Source organism: Colobus angolensis, unplaced genomic scaffold (genome assembly GCF_000951035.1).
Source record: "Colobus angolensis palliatus isolate OR3802 unplaced genomic scaffold, Cang.pa_1.0 Scaffold90, whole genome shotgun sequence".
NCBI classification, from domain to species: domain Eukaryota; kingdom Metazoa; phylum Chordata; class Mammalia; order Primates; family Cercopithecidae; genus Colobus; species Colobus angolensis.
This window is the reverse complement of record NW_012122932.1, coordinates 6676520-6698185: the sequence shown is the minus strand read 5'-3', so window position 1 is coordinate 6698185 and position 21666 is coordinate 6676520. Positions and strand designations below refer to the sequence as shown.

At 40.1% G+C, this 21666-nt stretch overlaps 1 long non-coding RNA gene across 1 annotated transcript in view; it reads right to left on the bottom strand.

The window, feature by feature from the left end:
- Nucleotides 1-20803: 20803 nt before the first annotated feature.
- The window catches only part of LOC105504260, a 4482-nt gene continuing 3619 nt past the window's right edge, over nt 20804-21666 (bottom strand). The window contains exon 2 of the long non-coding RNA XR_001000587.1: nt 20804-21039. This is a non-coding gene — a long non-coding RNA (uncharacterized LOC105504260). The remainder of the gene's footprint in view (nt 21040-21666) is intronic.

Genomic DNA, 21666 nt, shown 5'->3' with positions numbered 1-21666 from the left:
GAGTGGGGGGCAATGGAAGGGAGAGAATTAGAACAAATACCTAATGAATACAGGGCTTAAAATATAGATGATGGTTTGGTAGGTCCAGTAAACCACCATGGCAAATGTATACCTATGTAACAAACCTTCACGTTCTGTACATACATGTATCCCAGAACTTAAAGTAAAATTAAAAAAAAAAATAGAAATGCAATATCTGCAAAGAGCAATAATATAAAGCACAATAAGGTAAAGTATGTCTGTACTTGGTATGACATTTTATTCTCTTTCTTCCTCTGCCCCGCTGGGATGAAAACTCCATGAGAGTTTTGTTGTTTCATCCTCTGCTTATCACCATTACCTACAACTACAGTTGGCTAGGACTATGTGTGTGTAGGGACTTAAAAATATGTGTTGAATGAATGAATATTCAAATGAGAACACCCTCCAAATATCCCAAGGGTTAGAGAATGTTGCTGATAAGACTCGGGTTATCAGTTTTATGCCTCAGACTAGGGGAGACAAATAGATTTCATCATGGCTTTTTTAGTGGCCTCCCGGTGTGAAAGGAGTGATATGATCATAAAAATGAGTGACATGATCGACTAGCAATGTCTGCCCTTGGGCATCAGAAACGGGATAATGGCATTATGCCAGGTATTCTTCACTCCTACCCTATAAATTGTTACATAATTACCCCCTAACTTTTCACTAGTGTCTACCTTTATGCGCGCACACATACACACACGCACACACACACACACACACCACTAAACAAAAGTCTAACATGGTTCTGTTTTAACGGATAGTGGACATTATTGAGATCTCAACTAAAATATTTCTACTTGACTCATTTTAGCTGCCAACTAATTGCTAAATGCCAGTATGCTGCAAGTAGTTGTCAAATAATCTGGCATTGTTGGGAATCAGAATTCTAGGTTTAAAGAATCTTTAGAAATAACCTGCTCCAAACTAATCATTTTACAAATGGAGAAATCAAGACTTAAAAGATTAAGCATTTGTTCTCAAATCACACAGCTAAAATCATACAAATAAGGACTTTATATCTTTAGCATTTCCAAACAAAAGACAAACCAGAGACGTAAGGTAATTAAAGTTTAGAAAAAAAGGAAAAAGGGAAGAAATGAAATGTCTGAACAGACACTACACAGGACATGCACACACTTTGTGTTACCTATCTCAGTAAAGTCAACAACCCTGATTTCCCACTCCAAAAGGCCTCTGTGTCTCAGGTCAGCCGCTGAGTCCAATCCTCCCTGTGTTTGTTACCTTTTGTCAGAATAAGAACATGTTGCTAATGTTAATTGATCACAAGTCCTCAGACAGATAATTTAGGAGATGGCTTCACTTAAAACTGAATTCTATTTCCTTGGCCTGGGGGTGGCCTTTCTCTCAGTTTTATTCCCTCTGGCTCTCTCAGAAAGATGTTCCTTGCCACCAACATAGTCAGATGGCATCTGAGAGAGCATTTTCAACTGACAAGTCCCTATTCTCCCAAAAATGTTTGCTGGAAAATTCCAACAAAGCTTTCCTATACAAATGCTACTACTTAATCAAAATTATAAAAGCCAGCCAGCAGTTTCCTTGAGCCTTCCTTGCGCTGGCTAGGCTATGCTGTATTGCACCGACACTGCCTTCTGCACACCCATGGAACTTGGTAATCTGGAGGGCAGCAGAGGGCAAGGGAAACTCAGCAATGACATCATTCCTACATGTGCCTCACTCCCCACTTCCCTTCAAGCCTTACCCATGGAGGGCCTCCAGCTCAGCCAGGCTAGGAGAGAGATATCTCTATTAGAAAAGTCATCCTAGAGGCTGCCAAGATCTGTGTAAACAGGACAGATTGCTTGGCAATTGATGAGGTCACCCAAGAGTCTGAGATAAATAAACAAATCCTGAGGTTTCAGTGACCCACAAAGTCCTGAAAAAAAAAATATATAGTTTACATAGGAGAGGGAAAAAAAAAAAGATATTTTCCATTCAAAACAGCTGATGGGTGTTTTTTTTTCTCCTTTCAAATGGACAAAATAACACCTTAAGGAGGAGCAGAAAATGGGGCTATTTTTTCATTCCCTAAGGAGAAATTCTTGGGAGAACTAAGAGCCAAGGAGAAGATCAGCTGGAATCGAAGCTCTACTGCAGTGAGATCCGTGCCAAGCAAGGAGAAAGCACGGCCAAGTCTATTTTCGGTTGCACTTACACTCCTCGATGATGATGCCTGGCTGACATGCCCGGCTGTGTGCTTCGTGAGGGCAAGCACTGTGCCTTGGTCAGCACTGTAGCCCCAGCCACTCCAGATGGCCTGGCCCATCATGAGTGCTCAGTAACTGCTCGGTGAATGAGGTCATCAATCTTACTGCTATTTCCTACCCTTGTCTCAACTCTACTAGGTTTCTGCCCCTAGACTGTGATGCTCATGCTGGACCCCGCCACAAGTAACACTGCTCTGTGGTCTTCAACTTCCCCATATACTCATCGCACGCTTTATTAAGCATTCTATGCCAACACAGTGATAGGAGCTGCTTCCAATAGTCCATCATTTAATCTTCACAGTGTATTTGTGAGCTAGGTACTAGTACTTTTATTACCTATTTTACAGATGAGGAAACAGATTCAGAGATGTTAAGGAATTTGCCCAAGATCACAACACACTTTATACAAAAAGCCAGGCCTAACTCTAAAGTCTATGCATTAAATCCCTAACCCTTTGGCCTCATTGGTGATTCATACAGTAACAATTGTCACTAAGATAGTGCCTCTCAAATCATTCTTCACCCAGATGGTCTTGTTAAAATGCAGATTCTGATTCAGAAGTTCTGCAAACTGCACCTTGGGTATCCATCTCGTTTAAGAAAACTTTTATTTCTGATGTCCTCCCTTTCTACTGTACAATAATTATATTTTGGCCTAAAAATGTGTTATTTCATTGTGCACTGATGGCTAGTGAGATATTTAGGGAGGGCTTCCTGGTATAATGTCAAGTCTCAGGGTCTCTGCGTAGGAACCTGGAGGGAACATTGAAGGTTGAGTGGCAGCAATGTGAGATGGCCTTATCTGCATTTTAGAAGTCCTCTCTGATTGAAGTCTGGCTGGTGGTTTGGGGAAGGATGAGACTGAAAGTGGAAGACCAGCAAGGACGTTATTGCAGTTGTCCAGGCAAGAGACAACGGTAGCTTTGAGAAGCTCACTCTGCCTAGCCTTAGTCCACTTTTGTGCTGCTCTAACAGAATACCACACTCTCGGTAATTTATAATGAGCAGAAATTGATTGGCTCAGAGTTCTGGAAGCTGAAAAAGTCCAAGATCAAGGAATCACATCTGGCAAGAGCCTTCTTGCTGCGTCATACTCTGACAGAAGGGCAAAGAGAGGGTGACAGAGAGCAAAGAGGGGCTGAACTTCCAGCCTCGAGCCCTTTTATAACGGGAATTAATCAATTCTTAAGGTCAGAGCCCTTGTGACCTAAACACCTCCCATTAGGCCCCACTTCCCAACACTGTTAGTTGAAGATTAAGTTTTCTACACATGCATTTTAGGGGACACGTTCAAACCATAGCTGTCTCTTTGGTTCTCATTTTAATTCTGCCACTGATGTGCAACAATTAGAATCAAAGGATCGTAATGGAATTAAGGCAAACATTTAATCTAATTGTGTAATTTTATAGAGAGAAGCTGACATTAAGAGAGAAATTCCCAAATTCATATAATTTATCTATTGTAGCATTTTCAAAGCATTTTCTACAGGATGCTAACAGGTATTAGGTACAAAAATTAAAAGTTAGAAGAATTTCAGTAGTCAAATATGTTGAAGAGATACTTGATTAAACAGAGTTAAGCCAGTTTATTTGCTACAGGACTTATCAGAGCATTTAATAATCTCAGAGTCTTTCATATTCTTTGTAAGTTTCCCAGAGTGAGATAAAGTAAACATATTTTACCAATGCCCAGGGATTTTTTTAGGATATATATTTCATGAAAAATGCTTTGGGAAGCTGGTATCTGGTGTTCTTTCTTTGGAACACACTGTGTCTTTTTACTTGGGTGAATTAAATACATCTCCCTGATGCAGGCATATTCTACCTTCCACCTGTCCCAGAACGCTCTGTACACCCCTCACATCTGCCTACATAACTCTTTTTCCTTTAATTTTTCTTCTATAACTTCTTGTAGTTCAGGAAGTATGAATTAACTTGATTAGTAGGTACTGTGCAATCCCCTGGTGGAGAAAATTATGTTCAAATCAAGCAAGGCAATGTCATAAGATTGAGTACAAACCCCGGCTTTGCTAATATATTTTTATATAACCATAAAAAATATAACCCAAATGGGGCTTTTTTTTTTTATTTTTCAAATGATGCAAGACAACCAAACTATCTGTCTGCTAGCTCTATTCCTGTATAGTCAATGCTGTGGTTAAGGCTCTTTGACCTCTTTTAGCAAGATCAGAAACTACCTGACAGGCCAGTGACTTGATTGAACTCAAATACTCCTGTTGTACGTCCATGCCTTCCCCTTGGGGCCTCCATTTACTGTCCCTGAAAGGTATGCCACTGCCATATCTAGTCATCTTTTCTCCATCAAATTAGACCATTCTGTGTCTCCTTATATCCAGAGACACCAAGTTAGAAGGGGCCTTCCTAAGCATTCATCACTGTCTTTTTACAGATGAGGTAACTGACTGGTCCACATCCCTACAAGATGTGAGTGGCCCAGAAATGGTCTCCTGATTCCTTGTCCTGTGCGCTCTCCTAGGCACTGTGACCTTTTGAATATGCTAAACAACTCACTCCCAGCTGCCTTGATAATAACAAAGCGGCCACCCTTCAGAGAGTGACATAAATTCCTATCAGGTCCACACTCTGTCATGATTTGTCTCAGAGCTGGCTGCCCAGGCTGCCATAGCCAATCCACACCACTTTGGTCATGGGGAACAGCCTCAGGGAAAATCGTTGCCTCATTCAGCCTTGTCCTAGCTGCAAGCAAAACCTGCCAAACCTCATTCTACTCCTCTCTTCCTGCCCCCTTCCTTCTCCTGGCCCATTGTCTTTCAGGCAGGTTTCCCAGGGGAGCACGATGTCTCTTGTGGTTGGACTCTGTATGCATATGAAATATTATCTGCATAATTTATCACTCACAATGCATTCTTCTTCCCTCGACTAAAGGAATATGGATCTATACATGTATTGGGGGAGACAGATAGTTTTACATACTGAATGTGCTTATGCTATTTGCCAGTCACTCAACAAGCCATATGCTTTAACATTTCCATGTCATTCTTCAAGCTAATCCCTTGGCTTAGAAGGACCTTCTCTCTCTTTACTTCCCATTGACATCCCATCTACCAGTGGAGGACTTTTATCTGCCTGCCCCCACTTTGGGTAAAAAAATTAGTAACTCTAAGTTTTCTTTGACAATCTACCCTTCTCATGCAACTCAGTCCATGTGGTTTGTGTGGAAATGGTTCCAGAATAGGTACATAATCCACACTTGGCTAGTCAGAGCCCATATTCACCTACCTATAGTGATTTGTTCAAAGATATGCAGGTGACCCCAGCAGGCCTATTACCATCAGCCCAGGTCTTTTGCTAGCAATTCTGGGAAAGGGATCTATTTCCACTGAGATGCTAGTTTGGCAGAAGGTAAGCCTACAGTTGTGCCAAACAGAATATGAATAAAGCCAATAGGAAGGCACATAGAGTCCCGAGACATAGGTATATTACTGATGACATTATTTGAGCTTCAGAATTCAGCCATCCTTTAAAACTAGCCCAATCCACTGTGTTTTCAGATCTGTGAGCCATCACCACAAATAATGATAGTGATGGTGATGATGATGATGATGATGCCAACTTGGATGATTGCAAAGTCAGCTTAAGCTAGTAGAATGTGTGCTGTAGTGTGCCATGCTGACCCTTCTTTAGGATTGAAGCACTAACACCTTTAGTGGCCAGGAATGCTACCTGCTGATAGTCTAGCAATGTGGTTAACCAAATGAAACTGTCTCAGCCAGGGTTATATCCCCTCCCAAGAAGCAGCTCACATCTGATTAATCAATTCAACAAGATAAAAGCAAACCCCTTGTCTCAATTCCATACAATTCTGAAGGATCATCTCAACTCTGAAATTCACCACAGAATAGGCTGAGGCCTCTGTTGCAACTAAACTTCAGGCTAACACCTACTTCTGTCTAATCCTGCTTCCTCACTGTCTCACAGGTGCGGTTCCCAAAAATAGTCCCCCGTATACTCTTTACCATGCAAATCTTCATCTCAGAGTCTGTTTCTTGAGAAACTTAAGTGAAGGATTCCTTAAAGGAATTCTAATATGCCATCCTACAAGACCCAACCCAAATACCACCTCTTTCATAAAATTTTCAGTAACATTAAATGCTCCCTCCTAAGCTCCCATAGCTTGTTACTTGTGCCTTAATTTAGACTTATCCATTCCTCCTCACATTATGGTTAATGGGCTGTGTGTCTTTCTCCCCTCATGAAATTGGAAGCTCTCAAAGACTTTTTTAGGTCTGCTTAAGCCATTTTGCACGTAAGTTGCACTCATCATAAACTGAGGGTCACTGTGAAGAGTGTCCTCATCAAATCCCTCACTGTGATCACTGTGGGGCAGTGTTGAGAATTGTAATAGTTATCTATTTCTACATATCAAGTTATCCCCAAACTTAGCAGCTTAAAACAATGAACATGTGTTATCTCCTCAGTTTCTGAGGCTGGGGAATCCAGAAGTAGCTCTGCTGGGTGGCTCTGGCTCAGAGTCTCTCATAGTCAAGATACTGAAGAAAGTTGCCGTCATTTGCAGACCTAACTGGGGCTGAGGGATCTATTTGAAGATGATTCTCTCACACGGTTGTTGACTAGAGCCCTCAGTCACTCAACACAAGGTCCTCTCCATAGAGCTGCTTGAGCATCCTTACAACATGGTAGATGGTTTCCTTCAGAGTGAATGATCCCAGAAAGAGAATAAGAAGAAAGCCACAATTCCTTTTATGTCCTAACATCAGATGTCTAACAATTAAGGAGAGGAGAATTAGCACACCTACGTTTCCATCTTTAAAGAGAGGTAGCTCAAAAACAAAATGTGGATATATTTGAAAATCACCACAAAAATATTGCTCTTTGTATTGCATAGCTTCCTCTCTGAGCCATAGGAAAATCCTCTCTAATCCCACTAGAAAGAATCCTAACACTTTTCATAAGCAATTTGATTGTTTTTACCTCCTGTGCACTGTAAATTGGGTAATTAATCCTGTGTTACTCTTTGCTTCTCAGAAATTTAAAACTAGATTTGTAGCCTACCTCCATTGGGGCAAAATATCTCATGGCATGTATCTTATACACTGTCTTTATTTCTAAGTTTTGCTTTTCTCTTCTTTGATTTTCCTATTGCACCGTTTTTTATTTTAAAATTTATTTTACTTTGTTATATGCTGTGCATGTTAATAAGCTGCCTTAAAGTCTTTTTAGGACAAGGCAAGGAATAAATAAATAAGTACGAGCATACAAATGTATACATACATACCTAAAATAGGTCTCTTGATTTACTAGTGTACATCCCTAGACTCAGAGCACCAAATCATTTAAACAAATCCAGGTCATTTTATCTGACAGATCCTGCAGTAAGAATAACAACAGCACTCACAATAACTACTACCATTCATTTTGCATTAACTATGTGCCAGGCACTGTGCTAAAACAAACGTTTTTTCTTTCCTTCATTTAACCTTCATGATGTCCCTTAAATGTAGATACAATCATGATCCCCATTACAGCTAAGGCTTAGAGGAGTGAAGAAAACATCTCAAGGTCACATTTCTAGAAAGTGGCAGAGCCAAGATCCAAACCTAAGATAATGAGGACCTAGAGCCAAAGGTACATACTGTTTCTGTTTCTTTAGGGTAAACAGAAAATATATTTTAACGTGTTATCTATGAGAAGAATTAAAGCCCATGGGGGTGAACTAAAAATCTTCAAGTAGTTATTCAACATTCCAAGGTGCTCAACATTGTGGCAAGAAATTTGGAGTATATAAAAGAAGAAAAAAGCACACCACTGAAGATTTTATACTCCAGCAAGAATATGTAACTGACAAGTGTATGTGAGAATAGAATGGACACAAGTCAAGATAAATAGGGTACACAATAAATACTAAAACTGTGTAAAACTTTGTAGCCTAAGAAGGTCGCAGAAGGCTTCTAAGAAGTGGTAAGATTTAGGCTGACCTTTGAAGAATGAATAAAGAAAACACTGGAGTAACATCATGGGAGGAAACACAAAGTTGAAATTCTCTAGGCATCATGCAAATAATTCCATATGTTTGGCCCCTTAAGTACTACCTCTTAGATCAACCAGTAAATATGCCTAGTAACTTCTGGAGAGGAAATGTATATACAAATATATATTTTAAATGTGGAAAAAAGTCAAAAAGCAGCAAGAAACATACAGGAATTACAATAGCAAGCATATAGATGTTGGATCAGAAGATCAGAGGTGTGCAACAGTGACTCTCTCAAAAAAGAGAAAAGTCAAGGATATATAGGACACAAAGAATTTGGCAGCCAGCATTCTGTCATTTCTGTATTTATAAGATGAATCAACAAGCATGTCTAAGCATTTTTAAACAATAAAAAGTGCTGTTTGTGGAGCCATAAGCCATATATCATGGTTCCATTGTGAATAGTGATGACTGGACTCTTGAAGTCTGTTTGCCCAACTGCAAAATGGAGTAGTTCAAAACTTGTCTTTGTGAAAATCAAATCAGATAATTCACATAAAAATGCTTTCTAAACCATAAAACAAAATAATGATCCTCATAACAAATCATTATCAAATATAAAGTTAAGATAGTTATTGGTGATAATCTGAAAAAAACATCTTTTTAATGTTTGAATGCCCACAACAAACTCAGCAATTTCTGCTTAAATTTTTCCAGTATCAGGGAGCCTCCATCCATACAAGACCTTGTGTCTCATTTGGGAACAACTTAAATCAAACTAAGGGCTCCCTCTTGGCATTTTTGCTAATTCCAGTTTCATCTTCTTGGATGCCCAGAAAACAAAAAAAAAAAATCACGTTTACATGTAGTCACACTTCAAATGTTTACAACCAACAATTATCACCTGTATTAGTTTGTTCTCATACTGCTATGAAGAAATACCCAAGACTGTGTAATTTATAAAGAAAAAGAGATTAAAGGACTCACAGTTCCACACAGCTCGGGAGGCCTCACAATCGTGGCAGAAGGTGAGGAGGAGCAAAGGCTGTTTTACACGGCAGCAAGCAAGAGAGTGTGTGCAGGGCAACTCCCCTTTATAAAACCATACGATCTCATGAGACTTATTCACTATCACAAGAATAGCATGAGAAAAACCCACCCCCATGATTCAATTACCTCCCACCGGGTCCCTCCCATGAGATGTGGGATTTATGGGAGCTACAATTCAAGATGAGATTTGGGTGCAGACACAACCAAACCGTATCACCACCATTGCCTATCAACTGAAGTCTCAAACTATTCTCCAAAACAGTTCTACTTCCTTGAAAGGTTTTTCAAGTTTTCATGAAAAGACTTCATACCAACCTAGTTACCCTCCCTCAGACACTGTCTGTAGTTTGCCAGTGTGGAGTCCAGCATGGAATGCAGTACTCTAAATGTAGTTGCACTTAGAAGCATGGGACCAACTCCTGGCTATATCATTCTGCATTCCGTGCTCCTGGACCATCTTTGTTAACTGCCTCTATGAATCTAATTTAAAAGATACTTGCTGGATAATTCAATATTCAGTAAATATACTTGAATAAATGTGTACACACCTCTATCAACTATACCATATAGATACTAATCCAAATAGGTATTGAATAAGGGAAGGTAACAAATGTTTATTGAGTATATACTGTGTCCCCCTACAGTATGCTAGATGAGAAAGGCATTATTTGTTACTTATATCTTATCTGTCTACCTAACCTGAGTACAAACTGCATGAAAAAAGAATATTTGTCTTATTTATTTTTGTATTTCCAACTCTAAACACAGTGCTTGACACACAGGTGTTTGTTCAATTAAATTAATTCAAATTACTTTAATTAATTAATTAATTAGATAGTACCCTACAAATAGATTGGAAAAATCATATAAGTAGCAATTAGAAGGCGGGAGGGCAGGGATAATGTGTGTTAACTGCAGGCCTTAAGGGAAAAGGAGATTTCTCTAAGCCCCCTTACTCACTCACTGCCCCCTTCTCACTACACCTCAAGCTAATGGAATTTTCATCAGATTGGTCCCAAGATTCTGGGATCCTAGGTGGGCTGTGTTTGCAGGTAGGAAGGGTCCATCACACTAAAAGGTCACCTCTTAAGTGTGGCTTGCTCTTTTATACAGGGCCAGGGTAACTGGGGTCTAGAGTAATATTGGCCATATGTCATTTTCCACCATTAAAACCTCTAAAATGCCAATAAGTCATGTGGGTTGAACCGTAATCATTAGAATTGTTTAGGGGAAGAAGACAAATAGGATTGAAATTGGCCGGTTTCAGAGAAGCTGAAAGGCTTGACCCAAGCTTTGGAGGACCCATGGATGCGAGCTGAATGAGAAGGCATCCACAAAGGGGTGGGGATCCCTTTTGACTAGAGCTGGACTCAAGATGAAATGAAAAATGATGAAGTGAAGAATGTAGAATGATTTGCTGATACGTTTAGACTATTTTATTGGAAATGGTAAGCTACTGAGGGATGCTCAGCAGCAGAGTGGCATGATAGGACACTTTTTGAAAAGAATAATCTAACTGGCCTTCGTGATACCTTTCAAAGAGAGGAAATTCTTTCAGGGATTTGGGTCAGGAGCAAAACACTCTAACTTAAGGTCTGCCATTAATGTGCATGTTTACACTGGATAAAGTACTTCTCTTTGATGGACCTGACATTCCCTGCATATAAAAAGAGAGGCTCTCAGGGTAGTTAGTGTGTTTCATTACAAGTGCCGACTCCACATACCCAGCCATGAACCTCTGCAGCACTATGTTTGGAAGAATTCTGAGGCCCTGTCTGGGCTCAAAAGAATAGTGCTCCAACTGCTAGTAATGTCTGCTAGGGGTGCATGAAGCTGGGGCAGAGGCAGACATATTTCCCATAGGCAGCTGATCAGAGAGGCAGATTTTAACAGCTTTGCAACCACTTTTTCCCTGTCAACGTCATTTGCCATCACTCTCCTTTCGCTAGCCTCAGCTTTTTTCTATACCCTATCATTTCTGGGGTCTAGGATTGAAATGTTCATAGTTTTCCATGACATAGTAGAGTAGAAATGACCCATAAAGTGTCTCCCAGCCTGACATTCTGTGTTTCTACCAGAAGCCAATTAAAAGCAGGTCTCAGTGACCTCCTGTTCACTTCTCCAACTTGCCTGCTATTAGACAAATGGCCAGTCATGGAAAAATCTGTCTCAGGAACAAGGTGAGGAAACCATTTAAGTCCATGCAAATGTCCTCTTAATAGGTAATGAGGCAAATCATAGTAGCTGGATCTGCTGTGTAAGGCTAAAATGTTCCTAAATAGAATACGGCTCTAAGTTTTCCATGGGGCACCTGCATCAGCAATTATGTAAGTAAGTCATCAAGGGGAAACTACTTCCACTCAGCATCCTTTGCCTCTAGCAAATCACAGCTGTGCCAAGAGGAAAAGTAGGGTAATGAGATGGGATCATGGCCTGGGAAGCCACAAGAGGCAGAATAAAAGGAAGGAGGCAAGACCCTGGCCTTATCTCTCACCTCTTACTCTCAAATATTTCTCTAGCCTGACTGAACTACATGTATGTTGCCATGATGTTTCTCTTGTCCAGGCCTTTGCACATGCTGCTCCCTTCCCTGGAAATGTTCCATGTTTCTTTAACATGGCTAACTCATGCTCACCCTTAAGGTATGAGCTAAGATATCACTTCCTCCAAGAAACCTTCTGAAACCTGGATAAGGACCTATTATTAATCTAATATGTTCCCTATTATATCATTGATAATGTTACATTCTAATTATGTTATTTATCTGTCCCTCACTAATAAAACAATAGTCAATATCTACTGAGTGTACAGTGTGGATAATGGATAATTTTACTTAATACTACAATGATTCTACTAGGCAATATTCTCATTTTACGTACGGAGAAATAAGCTCTGAGAGATTAAATATCTTGACCAAAGGCACACAGTGAGCAACAGAGCCATGTTTAGAACACACATCCATTTACATGCTCTTAACTACCATGCTACACTATGTCCCCTTCTGTGTAACAGGCTCCACGGAGCAAGGACTGGAATCTAGTGACATGGTACACCAGCACTGGTGTGCGCAGCAAGTAAATGATAATTGACATATATTACCTGATTGAATGAAGGTATGAATAAATAGAGGCACGAATGAATTGAGGTACTGCACATTAGAAACAAAGTCTCTACAAGGTCAATCCCTTTTTGAAGAAACAGGGCTAATTGGAGGAAATTACTCTCATGAAGGTGTGTGTTTCTCAGGGTAGCCAGAAAAAAAAAGAAACAGATTCACCCTAATACGCAATGGAAGGCAGAAGTCAGAACCAGAGAAGTAGTGCCTAGGGTCAGGCCCAAGGAAGAGGCCATGAATGGAAGAGGAGGCAAGGGGTCAGGAGCTGGAGAGGCTGGGAATAGGTAAGGGTGCCAAGTACTAGAAAGGTAAAAAACAGATGGGTCAAGAGAGATAATAAGCTAAGGATTTGGCTGGAAGTCTGTTGCCACTAGTGCTGGCCACGCCACATATGGAATGGGTTGGTTGCCTTAGAGTCAGGAATGGATACATAGAGATCTATGTTTATCAAGATCCATATGGCTTGGATCAGAAACTGATCTCCAAACCTACACCCTCCCGACTACCAAATGCTACTTTTCTAAGCAATGTCTGATGCTCACATTTTTCTTACTCTATTTACATAAACACAGATTCTGCCGCTAAGCCATCTTTTTTCACAGTTTTTCTTATAGTAGGAGTTTCAAATGCTCCAGTCCAAGACAGAAATAAGCTAAAAATGGAGGCAGGAATAACCTTTTGTAAGATCTAGGATGGGTGTGGGGAGCTCATTTATAGGTTGCCTTATTTAGTATACTGGGACTAAGTAAGCTCATTCCTACAAAATTCATGTATGACCCATAGTTGCTAAAACTTGTTTCAATTCCATGAAATTCAAATGCCTATTTGGTGCCTTTTGTGTACTAGGCACTAACCTGGAAAACACAGAGATGAGTAACAGAATGCTAAGTTCTACAAGTCCAGCAAAAGAGTCAAAGGAGAGCCAGAATGGAGTTTAAAATCAGATGACCTGAGTTCAAGGTGAGGCCCTGTTCCAGGTCTTCTGGGCTACAATAGTGACCAAATCCTCACTAACCCTGTGATACTGGACAGGTTAAATAATCTTACTGTGTCCTAGATTTCTCATGTGCGAAATGTAAAATAATTACCCTTACCTAATAGGGTTGTCACAGGGATGAAATGAAATCACATGTGAGAAAACATTCCACAAAACTGCAAGCACCAGGCATATTTAACTGTCATTACTAGAAATTTCTCTGCCTCTCTATGGTATCACCTCATTTAATATGCAAGTTTAGCCAGATGCCCGGGATAGAGATTTAAATCCCATGAACATGAACCTGTGGCAATTAAAAGAAACCTCAGTAAAGTCCAACAAATCTAAACCAATGTGTATTGAGGACTTAGGGCACACAAAACACCAAAATGTAATTAAGCCTCATAACAGTTGTTTCAGATAAGTACAATTCCTCATTTTAAAGATCAGAGAGACAAAGTATCTCAAATAAATAGAGCTTGTATTTATGCACAGCTCAGCCAGTCTCATCTATACCAAGTTGCCTTTTTTTGGGGGGTGGGGAGGCACAAATATTTTATTTTGTCTGTAAATGCAGCCTGCCTCACACCCTGAATCAGCAACCCCCAGACAGCTCTTCACAATGGAACTCTATATTCCCTAATCCAATGATATAACTTTTCTCCTCACTTTACAATTCTGTTATTCTGCAAGAAACCCATGAGGGACAAGCATATCAGCAATGAAAGGAAAGGCGTATATAAGCCAGTTTCTTTATCAGCCTCTCCCATGCTTGCGGTTTCAGGTTGTGAAGGCAGAATGGGAGCTGTAAGTTATGCTAATAGCATCATCTAAGGAGCACCAGATAACAGCCCCCACGGTCCCAAGAAGGAATTGCTTTTGTGCCATATGGGTTTTTGTTACCACCCTGGCTGGGAGATGAGATTCAGGGAAATCAGATGAGATGGGATTAGAAACCCCACTAATTCATGTCCGGCCCACAGCTCCCAAATGGGGGTACAGGAGCAAAATAAAAATAAAAAAATGAATCCACCCATATATTTCTTGAGCAGAGGCTTTGAATATCCTTGCAGAGAAAGAAAGATAAACCATGCCTTGGAAGAATCTGGCATTATTCAGCTTGTAGGAGAGAAAGGTCAGGAGAATAACCCTGTCACTGCTGATGGGCTTCCTTGGGGCACAGAGGGCTGGATCCTTTTGAGAGCTGAACAGGTGCAACAGAACTCTGGGGGAGAAGCTATAAGCAGGCAGAGTATATCCCAACATAAGGGGAAAACTAACATACCATAATGGAGTGGGTCCACCCAGGAGAAAGTGGATACTCTGCCACCAGAGCGTTCAAGAAGTTAGGAAACCTCAAAAGGAATGTCACAGAGCATTATCTATGCATCTGGTGGTAGTGAGATGATCAAATGATACTCAGTTCTTTTCCAAAACTGGGATTCTGATTGGAAGTAGTATAGTGCAGTGGTTAAGGTCATAGACCCTGGAATTAGAATTTCTGCTTCTCAACTTATCTGTATAACCCTACATAAATTATCTCACTTCTCTGGGCCTCAGTTTCTTCTATGAAACAGAGATCATAATAGTAGCCCTTTAACAGAGTTGTGAGAATCAGATGAGTTAGTGCCTTTGCTGTATTTAGAGGAATATTTGCCACACAGTAAGTATTCAGTAGATATGTACTAAGCACCTACCAGGTGCCAGCCCCTCTTCTGGTGGACAAGGATGGAAAATCATATACAGTAAAAATAGGTCTCTACTCTCATGAATAAATACACACCTATAATTTCAGATGTCATTACAGCTACGAAGAAAATAATGGAATGTCATATAACAGTGTCTTTGAGGAAGGGGCAAGGAAATATTAAATAGGGAAGGCAAGACGAGTTTCTCTGGGCTGAGTTAGCCAAATTAAGAGAAGCAGCCAACCTTACTGAGTTCAGGCATCCAGGCAGAGGAGATAACAAACACAGAGGCCCCAAGGCAGATAAAAGCTTAGGATGTTAAGAACAGGAAAGAAAAAAAAAAAAAAAAAAAAGACCTGCCTATGTGGCTTGGAGCTGAATGAAGGAAGACGGAAAAAAAGATGGGAAATGATATCAAAGAGGTAGGCAAGGCACTTACCCCATGTATGATTTACAAACATTTTCTCCCAGTCTGTGGGTTCTCTCTTCACACTATTGATTGTTTCCTCTGCTGTGCAGAAGCTTTTTAGTTTGAGGCAATCCCATTTGTCTATTTTTGCTCTCATTGCCTGTGCTTTTGGGGTCATATATAAGAAATCTCTGCTCAAACCAGTGTCATGGAGCTTTTTCCTTATGTTTTATTTCAGTAGTTTTATAGTTTCAGATCTTAAGTTTAAGTCTTTCACCCATTTTGAGCTGATTCTCATATACATGGTGAGATGTGGATCAATTTTCATTCTGCATGTGGATATTTAGTTTTACCAACTAAAGGGAATGAAGAGAATGTTCTTTCCCTGTTGTGTGTTCTTGGCACTTTTGTTGAAAATTAATTGGCCACAGTTGTGTAGGTTAATTTTGGATAAGGAGTTATTATCCAAAATATACAATTAACTCAAACTACTCAATAACATGAAAACAAATAACTCTATTTTAAGGGCAAAGAAACTGAATAAACATTTCTCAAAAGAAGACACAAGAATGGCCAACAGATATATTAAAAAATGTTCAACATCTCTAATCATCAGAGAAATGTATATTAAAGCTACAATGAGATATTACCTCTTGCCTGTTAAATTAGCCATGATCAAAGAGATGGAAAATAAGTGTTGATGAGGATGTGGAAAAAAGGGAACCCTTGTACACTGTTGGTAGTATTGTAAATTAGTACAGCCATTTTGGAAAACAGTATGAAGGCTCCTCAAAAATTTAAAAATAGAATTACCATATGATCCAGCAATCCCACTTTTGGAAATATATCCAAAGAAAATGTCATCAGTATGTTGAAGAGTTATCTGCACTCGTATGTTCAATGCAGCATTATTCACAATAGCCAAGATATAGAATCAACCTAAGTGCCTATCAATAGATGAATGAATTTTTTAAATGCAGTATATACACACAATGCCATACTAGTACTCCTTAAAAAGCAGGAAATCCTTTCATTTGAAATCATATGAATGAACCTAGAGGACATCATGCCTAGAGAAATGAGCTAGGCACAGAGAGACAAATACCACATGAAATGATCTCATTTGCATATGGGATCTGACAAAAGTTGAACTCAGAAGTAGACAGTAGACAGCAAATTAACACAGGAACAGAAAACCAAATACCACATGTTCTCACTCATAAGTGGGAGACAAAAAATGAGAACACATGGACACAGGGAGGGGAACATCACACATTGGGGCCTGTCGGGGGCTGGGGGATGAGGAGAGGGAGAGCATTAGGACAAATACCTAATGCATGCGGGGCTTAAAACCTAGACGACAGGTTGATAGGTGAAGCAAACGACCATGGCACATGTATACCTATGCAACAAACCTGCGCGTCCTGCACATGTATCCCAGAACTTAAAGTAAAAAGGAAAAGGAGAAGTAGAAGGCAGAATGGTGGTTACCAGAGGCTGGAGGTGGGGCAGGGGGCTGTGGACAGGGAAAGGAGAGATGTTGGGTGAAGTTTCAGTTACGAGGAAAAGGTTCTGGTAGTCTATTATACAGCATGGTAATTACAGCTAATAATTCAAAAGGCTAGATTTTAAATGTTGTCACCACAAAGAAACTATAAGTATTTGAGATGATGGATCAATCTAATTTGATCATTTCACAATGTGTTCATGTATTGAAACATCATATCACATTGTACCCCATAAATATGTATAATTATTAAAAAGGTAAGCAAAAACAATCATGTAGCACCCTGTAGGCCACAGTGAAGAATCTGAATTTTATTCTAACGTGGCTGGAAGCCACTGAAAGTTTTACGCAGGATACCATACAACTTATATTTTACAGAGATCATGCACTTGACTTATAAAAACCCTCCACGCAGGATTCTTCCTGTTCTTTCCTGGTTTGTAGACATCTCTGAGGCCCTAAAAGAGCTCAGAATATCAAGATAAAAGGTGCCCTGTTGGGGCTCCTAGATAATCACATGAGTGGCCCCCTGCTATGGAACACTAATGTTGAGTTGTTACGGAGTAAAAATACACTTTATTTTATTAAGCCTATGAGAAAAGAAAGGAGGAAAAGAGAGAGACGGAGTAAGAGGAGAGAGGCAGAGGAAAGTATTATTCTGGCTGTAACATAAAGAATTCAAATGTGGGGTCAGGGAATGAACAAAAGAGGAAGTATAAAGACCTTCTCTTTATTTCCCTTGTAATACTTTAAACAGAACAGGTTCTCTCTCTCTCTCTCTCTTCCTCTCTCTCTCTCTCTCTGTCTGTCTCCCCTTCCTTTCCTTTATTCTCTTCCTTTTCCATCCCTTTCCTTCCCTCCCTCCTTCCTTCCTTTTCTTCCATGGATTCAGTCAAAAACCAGCTAAACTACGGTATGAACAAGTAGTCAACCATCTTCTTCATAGATGCTGGCTATTACGGAAAGCAACAGAAAATAAAAGTGGCAGCCCAAGTTGCCCTAAGACAACATCCACCAGGCATCTTACTTCCCGTTTCAGAAGCTAGGTTTGATTTTTTTTCATCAGATGATGATGATGATATCAAATCTCAGACTGCCTTTTCGAGTCCTTGTCAGATACGCAACATTGGCTTTCAAAGTCATTGACTACAAAAATAACAAGGCACCAGTAATTGAGTTGTAGTCTATAACCAGGTAATTGCTAACTCAGGACTTCCTTTGCCAGATACTCTTACTGTCTAAGCACCATATATACATTACGTGTGTACCTATATTCATGTTTACTCACCAACAAGTATTCATTAAGCACCTACTTTGTACTAGGCACAGTTCTGAGTGCTAGTGATACAATAGTGAGGCAAATAGACAACATATCTGCTCTTTTCTCACTACATTAGTCAACAACCATGGACAAGACAGATGAGACCCCTAGTCTCATAGACAAATATACATCATTTCAGATACAGATAAGAGCTATGAAGAAAATAATAGAGTGTAATAGAATAGAGTGAAGAAAAAGCAGGGGAATGCAAACTAGGGCAGGCATGGAAGCTGGCATTCTTGTACGGAGGAAAGAGGTGATAAACAAACAAGCAAAATGTGTCCAATGGATAAAGCAGAGAACATTGGAGCAATGACGAGAAGAATGTTAAGAAGTGGGTTAATATAAGGGATAAAGTCATGTATTCAAGCCTTGTGATTTTTTAGTTATGGGGGTCAAGGAAAAGAAAGGAGTCAAGGATGTCTCCTCTACTTCTGGTTTGTGCAATGGATGGTGGTATCATTTAGGGACACTGAAGGAAAACCAAATTTGTGGGGAGAAGATCCTGAGTTTCGTTCTGAATGTTCCTCTGTGATGTTCAAATGGCGACATCAAGTAGATAGACGATCAGCATCAATGACAGACAGATGATAACTGACATTTTGAGCATGCATGAGAGTTCATAAAAATCTGGTCTACACTCCAGGTTGGTATGATAGCCCCATGAATTTGTTCATGACCAGACTCTTCTACTTTCCCCTCTACCATCCTAAGATTGTGGCCCTTGTCACATGGTCCAAGATGGCTACTGGAGCTCCAGCTGTTAAGTCTAGTCAGACAGGAAGCACACTAGTGTTTCCTCTCTGCCATTAGCTTGCTTTTAGGCCTTAGCAAACTCATTTCCCCCTCCTTGGACCAGTTTGTCCATTCAATTTGTCAAGTTCCTTGTTGTTTTATCACATCCTGACTCTGTGTCAGAATGGGAGTTGAGGGGCTTCCAACCAAAGCACAAAGCCTGCCCTGTTATGGCAAAACAGAGGACTGATTTGACTGAGAAACTGACCTTTAACTATTTCATTTCGTATTGGTGCTTTGGATGGGAGTTCTCCAGGGAACTCAGGGTAATTGCTTTTGTCTCTGCTTTGCAAGGGGCTGACTTTGATTCAATACTCTTCTCATCTGCAAGTTTAATTTGGCTCTTTTATCTGCATTAAACTTACTGGGAACTATCCTTTATGTGGTGCCAAACACATCACATGGCTGGCTATTACTGGCTGAATTTAGACTTGCCCTTTCAGCTAAAGATCCTGGGTTGCTCTGATGGTAGGGATTGAGCAAGTTGACTTTCATCTCCCTTGGGATCCTCTCTCTGGGAGCTGTGGGTAATCTGAACCAGCCACTGGGTGTCAGCATTGCTTTGTCCATTTAAAGGAAAAATAGATGTTTGTATGGTTTGGGAGTTGTTTGGCAGTAAGTTTGGGCTCTAAAGTGAGCACAACCACTTTACAATTCACATTTTACACAATTCACATTTTTATGGCACTTAGCATCAACCAAAGGAGTTCGCTTCTCTATCATTACATCCAGACTCTTCCTGCTCATTTTGGCTCTTCCATGTCCCTCACTTGGATTACTGCAAGAATCCCCATTTCCAGTTTTGTGTTCCTCAAGTCTATCTTTTTCTTCCAGTTACAATCAGGACTGTAACAGGCTCATTTGCAAAATAATAAGCCACCTGTCACTGGAGGTTTGCAAACAGAAGCAGGAAAACTACCTGGCAGGAATTTTTGTAGAGAAAAATTTATGTAAATAAATGTATTACAAATATAAATGTAAACACAATATATGTTGTATATACATATATAGTCACAGGCTATAAATATTTTGGTCCACGATGGCCAGCATATACAACAATGGTCCCATAAGATTATAACACTCTATCGTTACTGTATCTTTTCTATTTTTAGGGATGTTTAGATACACAAATGCCATTGTGTGACAATTCCCCACAGCATTCAGTATAGTAACAAGCTGTACAGGATTATAGCCTAGAAGTCATAGGCTACACCATACAGCCTAGGTGTGTAGCAGGCTATACCACCCAGGTTTGTGTAAGTATACTCTATGACAGCAGTCCTCAACCTTTTTGGCACCAGGGACCAGTTTCGTGGAAGACAATTTTTCCCCAAGCAGGGTAGGGGGATGGTTTCCAGATGAAACTGTTCCACCTCAGATCATCAGGATTAGATTCTCATAAGGAGTACACAACCTAGATTCTTTGCATATTCAGTTCGCAATAGGGTTCACGCTCCTATGAGTATCTAATGCCTTGCTGATCTGACAGGAGGCAGAGCTCAGGTGATAATGCTGGCTCACCCACCACTCCTGCTGTGTGGCTCACTTCCTAATAGGCCACAGACCTGTACCAGGCAGTGGCCTGGGGTTTGGGGACCCCTGTTCTAATCTACCTTTTTAGCAAAGAGAAAACATGTCTCAGGCTCAGAGCCTTGGCAGCTATATTAGTTATCTATTGCCACGTTAATATCTGTAGAAAACAAAAACAGCTCTGTGCCCTTCAACAATAAACTTGTATTTAGCTCAGGAATCTGCGGGTCCATCTTTAAGGCTCTTGGTCTGGACTTGCCTCAAAGTCATGTGGTTAGATTCACAGCTGGTTCTTGGCTGGGATGACTGAACTCTGCTTCATGTATTTCTCACATCTTTTCAGCATACTATCTCAGGCATGTTCTCACTGCAAAGGAGTTATCCCAGTCACACAGGAGTTTTTTACGGTTCTGTATGCATCAAATCTACTAAAACAACACTGGTCAGAGCAAGTGTTATGGCTGAATTCAGAATCAAGAGATGAAGACAGGAACTTTGCCTAGTTAGTGAGGGAGACCCAAAGTCATGTGGCAAAGAGGATGACACAATAGGTGGGATGAAAGATTCATTAATGGTCTCAGTGCATCTACTAGAACAGGCAAGGTTGTCTAGCTAGAATTTAGTAGAATGTCTTTTGTTGTATTTTTTTAAACTTTCTTTTGTGCCAAGTGATGAAGGTTTTCAATGATGGTAGTAATACAAAGTTTCTTTTAAAAACAAATTTGATCACTCTGATGGTAGTTTCTTTTGCTGTGCAGAAGCTCTTTAGTTTAATCATATCCCATTTGTCAATTTTGGCTTTTGCTGCCGTTGCTTTTTGGTGTTTTAGACATGAAGTCCTTGCCCATGCCTATGTCCTGAATGGTATTATCTAGGTTTTCTTCTAGGGTTTTTATGGCATTAGGTCTAACATTTAAGTCTCTAATCCATCTTGAATTAATTTTCATATAAAGAATAAGGAAAGGATCCAGTTGCAGCTTTCTACTTATGGCTAGCCAATTTTCCCAGCACCATTTATTAAATAGGGAATCCTTTCCCCATTTCTTGTTTTT